The sequence below is a fragment of the Psammomys obesus genome, unplaced genomic scaffold (assembly GCF_907164565.1).
Source record: "Psammomys obesus unplaced genomic scaffold, mPsaObe1.curated_primary_1811, whole genome shotgun sequence".
Lineage (NCBI taxonomy): Eukaryota > Metazoa > Chordata > Mammalia > Rodentia > Muridae > Psammomys > Psammomys obesus.
This window is the reverse complement of record NW_026589732.1, coordinates 6513583-6519582: the sequence shown is the minus strand read 5'-3', so window position 1 is coordinate 6519582 and position 6000 is coordinate 6513583.

Sequence of the window (6000 nt, the reverse complement as noted above, 5' to 3'; positions counted from 1 at the left end):
ATCTATCTATCTATCTATCTATCTATCTATCTATCTATCTATCTATCCATCCATCCATCCATCCATCCATCCATCCATCCATCCATCCATCCATCTATCTATCTATCTATCTATCTATCTATCTATCTATCTATCTATCTATCTATCTATCATTTATGACTAAGTAAAATTAGTGTTGCCCATATGTACATGGGTTGGGCCATCCACTGAAGCATGGGAAACTTATCGGTGGCCAAACCATAAAGAAAAATAATTGGTCCTCACTGAGCATCTACCATTACCAAACAATTCCTCAGTAAGGGGTAGAGTCTAGAAATAATCACCTCAGTAAATGCTGGAATTTTGGCTGACTTGGTCTTTTTTGCTTTTGTTTTGTGTTTTTGTTTTGTTTTTCAGGTTTTTTGTTTGTTTGTTTATATAGTCTTGGCTGTCCTGAACTTACTTTGTAGACCAGGCTGCCCTCCAACTCACAGTGATCTGCCTGCCTCTGCCTCCCACTGAGTGCTGAGATTAGAGGTGTACCACCATGCCCTCCTGGCTAGCTTGTTCTTATGGGAGACCCCGTGAGTTTATGAGTAAGATAGCCATTTGAGTCCAAAAGGCAGCACTTCACAGCACTATTTCCCAGCCTCCAGCTCTTACAGGCCTTCTGTCTTCTCTCCCATGATTTTCTCTGAGCCCTGGAGAGTGGTGTGTTTGATAACACATTGCATTTAGAGCTGAGCATCAAATCCCTAGTTTGTTTTGTCAAGAATCTCATCACTCTCTGCTGCCCACTGTGAAAAACACTTCTCTTATGAAAGTTCAGGGCAGCTCAAATATATGTGTATAAACATATTTAAAAGCAGTTTGACAACATAAGATTTTTAAAACTAATAGCAGGTACTACCCTAAGGTCTATGACCTTCCCAGCCAAAGGATTTTGAACAGGATTACAGAACCAAGCATGAAATTTCTGTAGAAGAAACTGTAAATCCATTCAGAAAGTAGATAATTAGGCTTTTATTGATACGAAGACACACCATGACCATGGCAACTCTTGGAAAGAAAAGCATTTATTTGGAGCTGGCTTACAGTTCAGAGGTTTAGTCCATTATCATTATGGTGGGAAGCATGGCAGTGTGCAGGCAGAAATGGTACTGGAGAAGAAGCTGAGAGCTGTACACCATGATTGACAGGCAGAAGGAAGAGAGAGTGCCATGGGGCCTGGACTAAGCACTTGAAACTCCAAAGTCCCCTCTGAGTATCACAGTTCCTCCAATGAGGCCATTCCTCCTAATAGTGCAGCTTCCTACCAGCCCACGAGAGTCGTTTTCATCCAAACCGCCACTTTCCACTCCCTGGCCCCCATAGCTTGTAGCCATATGGTAAGAAAAAATAAAAAATGTATTCAGTCCAACTGTAAAAGTCCCCATCCAGAGTCTATTATAGTCTCAACAAGGTTTAAATATCTAACGTTCAAAGTCTCTTTTGAGATTCATGGCAATCTTCTAACTTTAAACCCCTTTAAAATCAAAATGAAATCTCAGATCACATACTTCCAACATGTAATGTCACAGAGTATGCATTACCTTTCCAAAAGGAAAGAAAGGGAGCATAATAAGAAAATATTGGACGAAAGAAAGACTGAAAAAAAGTTGGGCAAACTCTAAATTCTGCACAGCCACGTCTGATGTCAAAGCGCTTTTCAGACCTCCAACTCCTTTCAGCTTTGTTGGCTGCAACACACTTCTTTATCTTCTGCTGGTTCTACTCCCTGTTATCAGCTTCTCCTAGGTATCCCATGACTCTGGCATCTCCAACATCTTGGGTTCTCCAAGACAATCCAGGCTTCACCTTCACAGACCTCTGTGCAGGGACACATCTGATACATATACCTGACCTCAGCAGCTCTCCTTGGTTGTAGAGGGAGATTCTATATTCCTTTTCTTGTATACTTGACTCTAAAGTCAGAACCATGTTGCCAAACCTGCCAAGTTTTTCTACTTGCTGAGCCTGGAACATGTCCCTTATTCAATTACGTTTTCAGCAACTTTCTGTTTTTTGATGGTTTCCTTCACTGCTTAAGCTTTGATGTCCTGGAATTTTTCTGTAGACAGGCTGGCGTAGAACTCAGAGATCTGCCTGCCTCTGTCTCCTGAATGCTGGGCATTAAAGGCCTGCACCACTACACACAGCCCTAAACTTCCTTTTCATAAATTGGAAGTTGAGCTGGGTGGTGTCTAGCTTTTATTCCATTTAGGATCAGGCTTTTCTTTAAACTCTTTCCTGGTGCTCTACTTTGCATCCGACTATACAATTCTTATTTTTTCTTGCTCAGTTTGCTCCTTTTCATTAAAGATCTATATAAGTGTGGTCACTAACTACTAAGCAACACAGTCAATACTAGACCTTCTGGAAATCCCCTCAGCCAAAACTGTTAATCCATGGCTCTTTAGTATAGCCTGAGGCAGACTTTTTGGGCAAGGGCAAAAAGCAGTGACATTTAAAAGCAACCACATTCTTGACAAAATATCACAAGAATGGTCTCTAGGCCACATATTAAATATTCTTTTTAATTTTTTATTCATTTATTATTATTTATTACAATTTATCCACTTTGTATGCCCATTGTACCTCTCTATCCCCTTCATCTCTTTCCATCTCTTTCTACCCACCTTCCCTCTTCTCCCCCTATTCCCTAGTAGACTAATAGTGGAGAACCTCCTACCCTTCTATCTGATCCTAGCTTATCAGATCTCATCAAGGCTGGCTGTATATCTTCCTCTGTGGCCTGGCAAGGCTGAACCATCCAGGGAGAGATGATAGAAGAGCTAGCCCCTGAGTTCATATTGGAAACAGCCCCTGATCCTATTACTAGAGAATCCACTTGGAGAATGAGCAGTCTATGGGCTTCATCTGAGCAGGGGTTCTAGTTACTCTCCATACATGGTTCACGGTTGGAGTATCAGTCTCTGCAGGCCCCATGGGCCCAGGTATTTTGGGCTCTGTTGGTCCACTTGTGGAGCTCCTGTCCCTTTCAGGTCCTTCTATCTAGCCCTTCTTCCCTCATGTTCCCTGCACTCTGTCCAAAGTTTGGCTATGAGTCTCAGTGTCTCCTTTGATATCCTACTGGGTAGAGTCTTTCAGAGGCCCCCTGTGGAAGGCTCCTGTCCTGTTCCTTGTCTTCTCCTACTATAGGATATCTATCCAGTTTGCCCTTCTGATATTCTTATCCACTGAAACTTCTTGTTCCATACCCCCACTAACCCTCAACACAATCTTCCCTCTCCCTCCTAGTAGGCCCCATTAAGCTGAACTTAAAGCATTCAACTTTTTTCCTAAAGTCAACTTTCCTGCAAACAAAAGCATGGTAAGGCCTATCACAGCAATACACCAGTCCCAGTACCAACTTCTGTCTTTTTTTAGGGTTTTTATGTCTGTGAAGAGACACCATGGCCACAGCAAATAAAGTAAACGTTTTTAAGTGGGGCTGGCTGGCAATTTAGATGTTTCCTCCACTGCTATCAAGACAGGAAGTGTGGTAGCACACAAGCAGACATGGTGCTGGAGAAGGAGCCAATAGTTCCACATCTGGATCAGCAGGCAGCAGGAAAGAGAGTGACACTGGGACTGGCCTGAGAATTTGAGACCTCACAGGCCACCTCTGTGACACAGTTCTTCCAAGAAGGCCACACCTCCTAATAGTACCACTCCTTAGGATCCTATGGGGCTATTTTCACTAAAATCACCACAGTAACTATATTATATCATGTTATAGTTTTAGAAGTGAGTGTATTTTTCCTGACAGATCAGCATTGTACCATGCAAGGTCCTGTGGTGGGTAAGACATCTGACATCACCTCCCATCCCAGAAGTAGAAATAGCACCTTCTGGCACTACTAAACATAACCAACAGACAAAAAGTTCTGTAGTCACTTTGACATTGGTTTCTCTGTGTCTGGCAACCAAAGTATGTGGTAGCTTCAGCAATAGAGATTTTATATGTGTTCATGGTGGACAGCCAAGACCAATGGTGATAGCCTGTATTGTACAGACCTATGAGGACTTTCTGACCAATAACATCTATGGAGATCTCCTATGCTTTGTACTGAGACTTTAATAACCCATGTCTTCTGGAAACAGCATTGACTACTGCAGATATATTTGTTCAGACTAAACCATGTGAAAGGAATATTTTAAAAGCCATAAGGGAGCCTTCTCTTTCACAACCCAATTAAAAGTTATAATTTGGTGGATACTGATATGAAATACATGTGATATTAAAGAAGTGGGAAGAATAATGGGATTAAAGAATAAAGGTGAGACATCTAGGTTGTTTCCAGATTCTTCTACTACAAATAAAGCTGCTATGAACATTGTTGAGCAAATAGTTTTTGAATGGTTGGACATCTTTTGGTTATATATCCAGGAGTAATATAGCTCAATCTTGAGGTAGTGCTATTCCCATTCTTTTTTTCAGCATGAGCACATTTAATCATGAGATTAAAAGGTACTGAAAACATTTAAGATTCTCAAGAATAACTGGGTACAAAAAACAAACAAACAAACAAACAAAAAAGAACATAAGTTTGCCAAGCAGGATCTTGCTAATGATGTAATAGTGGCATCCTGTAGTGGAAGTAACCGATTGCCTTCTGATTTGATCTGAGACCTGCTCCACAGGAGGATATTTATGCCTCAGAGAGGGGAACTCTGAGTTAGTGTAGTTTTGGCAAGTTTTCCTGGCCCCTCCAGATGTCTCTGTGATCACAACCTCTACTCTGCTCTTCCCAATCACTCAAGTCTTCTCTTGTCTAAAGAAGAGCATACTAAACTTCCTCCCTTTGTTAATGTTAGATTCTTTTTTTATTTTTTTTTAAATTCTTTATTAATTACACTTTATTCACTTTGTATCCTCCCTGTGGTTCCTTCCCTCCTCCTGTCCCAATCCCTCCCTTCCTCCACCCTCAGCATGCATGCCCCTCCCCAAGTCCACTGATAGGAGAGGTCTTCTTTTCCTTCCTTCTGATCCTAGTCAATTAGGTCTCATCAGGAGTGGCTGCATTGTGTTCTGCTGTGGCCTGGTCATGCTGCTTCCCCCTCAGGGGGAGGTAATTAAAGAGCAGGCCAATCAGTTCATGTCAGAGACAGTCCCTGTTCCTATTACAATGGAACCCACTTGGATACTGAATTGCCATGGGCTACATCTGGGCAGGGGTCTTATTTTACCTCCACGCATAGTCCTTGGTTGGAGTATCAGTCTCAGGAAAGACCCCTGTGCTCAGATTTTTTTGGTTCTGTTGCTCTCCTTGTGGAGTTCCTGTCCTCTCCAGATCTTACTGTTTCCCACTTCTTTCCTAAGATTCCCTACACTCTGCCCAAAGGTTGCCAGTAAGTCTCAACATCTGCTTTGAAACCCTGCAGGACAGAGCCTTTGAGAGGTCCCCAGTGTCAGGCTCCTGACTTGTTCCCTCTTTTCTCTTTCTTCTGATGTCCATTCTCTTTGCCTTCCTGGATAGGAATTGAGCATTTTATCAAGAGTCCTCCCTCTTGATTAATTTCTTTAGGTGTACAGATTTTAGTAGGTTTATCCTATATTATATGTCTATATGAGTGAGTATATACCATGTGCATCTTTCTGCTTCTGGGATAGCTCACTCAGGATGATCTTTTTCAGATCCCACCATTTACCTGTAAATTTCATGATTTTCTTGTTTTTTATTGCTGAGTAATATTTCATTGTGTATATATACCAGATTGATTTCCAAAGTCGTTGTACAAGTTTGCATTCCCAAGGGCAATGGAGGAGGGTTCCCATTTTTCCACATCTTCTCCAGCATGTGTTGTCACTTGAGTTTTTGATCTTAGCCATTCTTATGGGTGTAAGGTGAAATCTCAGGGTTGTTTTGATTTGCATTTCCCTGATGATTAAGGATGTTGAGCTTTTTTTTAAGTGTTTCTCTGCCATTTGATATTCCTCTATTGAGAATTCTCTGTTTAGCTCTGTGCCCCATTTTT